Genomic DNA, 2,543 nt, shown 5'->3' on the forward strand with positions numbered 1-2,543 from the left:
GCTCCAGCATTGATCCATCTGGGGTGTCCTGGGGATGTCCACACATGTGGGCTTGGTTGGAATACCTTTATAAATAAATGTCCCCATCTTGGAGATAAGTTTCTCACTTTCTATGCAGATTAGTAACCCTGTGCAGTCATTCCTCTAGACTTTTCTGGAAATGGGTTGGGGATGGCTTTGGGGATCTTTGGTGGTCTCAATCCCCTCTTACAGTCCATGCCCACTTCTCAGCCTCATTCCTGCACTTGTGCTGTGTTGTGCTCATCTCCAGGAGCCAGAACTAGGACATTTGTCCCAGAAATGTGCTGCCCTACCTCCTTATGGCCTCTTCTCCAGCCACATCCTGTTCTTTCTCAGTGTGTTATTACCAACAATTCTTGGCTGTTATCATCAACAATCCATGGTTGGCTCCATCTGGCTATCAGTTTTTGAGACATACACATTAGCCCTCTTGTCTCCTAGGATTCTACAGGCAGTAACTTTTCTGCAGTTGTGATCTGTTTTTGTTGTAGTGTCTGTGGTCAGGATGTTTAGAGATACCTCAGTGGTTTTCGTCTTTATGATTGCCAAAGATTACAAAGTTTCTAAGATCTTAGTCCCAGAAGCGTATTGTACATCAGATGTCCTTCCCTAGCAGTCCAACCCATTCCATCAGATCCATGAGCACTAAGGTTTCAGGCTGATAAACCAGTACAAATGATCAGTTAGCACCTTCACATAACAATCCTCAAGCAAACAAAAGCATAAAGCTAGGTGTATGAGAATGTAAGCAAACAGAAAATAGTCTCTGTAAGTTTACAGGAAGGATGAAGATTGGGCTTGGAAGAACTGGATGTGCCTTCTCTGTGCTGCAGTCCTGAGCTTTTCTTAATTCATGTCATGAGATGCAAAAGCATTAAGGTGTTGGCTGGAAGGGATATTCAGGGGTAAGGTGGGAACTGTTGCCGTATATAAGCAAGTGATTCATCAAAATTTGTTTTGTGATCTTTATTTTGGTCCTTACACAGAACAGTAAGAAAGTAGGAGGGGAATGAACAAAACAGCCAAATCTTGCAAGGAAAAGAGAAATGAAACTAGAGCAGCTTCAGGTCATGTTGGTCGGATGCTGAAGACCATAGACATAAACTGTCATAAGCTAGCATACTGATGAGGCATATTTTGGGTCAACCTGCATTAAACTGACTACCATGACCCTCCTTAGAGCCCACACATAATAGCAACCACGTCAGACAGCACCAAGTCCTGGCAACTAGATGGTGAAGAAGGCTGGAAGAGAAAAATGCGACCTTCAGCTCTGGAGACTAAGGACACATCCCATGCAATGATGGGAAGCCTATCCCTGAAAAAGGTGGTTTACCAAGTAGTACTTGACTGCCCTCTATAAAGTGTGGATTATTTTCAGGTTTTGCTTTATCCCCATCTTGGTAAAAGAAGAAATGAGTTTCCAGAATGAAGGCATCAGGAAGACATGATCCATTCTGCTAAGAAATGTCTTAACAAATCATAGCTGGGAAGTCCAGTGCCAAGTTGGGCCAAGTTTTTTGTTAACTTTGTAGCCTCCTTTGGTACACAGTTCCAGTGTTTACAGAAAAATGTGTAATTGAATAACTGCTAAGATGCTGTTAAATCAGGCTGAATGTTTGATGAATAAATGCTACACTTGTCCTGACACCTGATGCCCATGTGCTTGCAAGAGCTCATCTTAACACTTGAAAATTCCTCAGCCAAGGCTGCCAAAGGACATGGATTTTAGGATGTCTGTTGTATTGTTGCAGTTTGGGTAGGTTTTCTGCTTCCAGTTGTCAGCCAAACAGAAAACTGCCTGTTAGTCACCCATACTGAAAGCTACATGGGCATTTGTTCCATGGAGACAGAGCAGTACATCTTACTGTCCCTATTTCTTTGAGATGATGTGTCCTAGTAGGTTGCCTTCTTCCCTGTTGTGTGTGCTGCATTTTTAAACTAGGGAAGAAGCTGCTGAATTTCAGTCTATGATTTACTCAACTTAGGGACTTATAGAGGATTAGAGCAGCCATAGGTCTCGAGGTTCTGCTCCCATATGGACAGCACATCATAAGACACTGTGGTAAGTAGAGGTGCTTTCTGTAAGGTGACAATTTTTTTCATTCAGGGCATGAGAAGCCTATCCAAATAATAAATAATTAATTCTGCAAAAGCAGGGAAAAAGAGCAGGAGTTTAGAGCTGAATTTCATATTCTAGAGCTTGGATTCAGCCTCTTGGTATGGTACTCTGTACCATGCTGCCTCATCTGTTTGTCACCTCAGCATCCACATAAGGATATAAGTAATCTCAGATCTTGCCATGGGATTTCTATCACAGCTTTCATGTCAAATGTTAGGGCTGCTCTACTGAACAGGTGAAATCAAAGGGTGTGGCAGGTTGGGGGGTCCTCCCAAAGTAAAGGGTCCTCCTAAAGTAAATTTCTAACTGTGTAATGTACTCTCATTGGTATGTATGGCCTCTCATGGTACTGTATGGCCTCATATAAGGCCATCTGAATATCCTGTCCCTCTTTGTTTAT

This window comes from Geospiza fortis, unplaced genomic scaffold (genome assembly GCF_000277835.1).
Source record: "Geospiza fortis unplaced genomic scaffold, GeoFor_1.0 scaffold167, whole genome shotgun sequence".
Classification (NCBI taxonomy): domain Eukaryota; kingdom Metazoa; phylum Chordata; class Aves; order Passeriformes; family Thraupidae; genus Geospiza; species Geospiza fortis.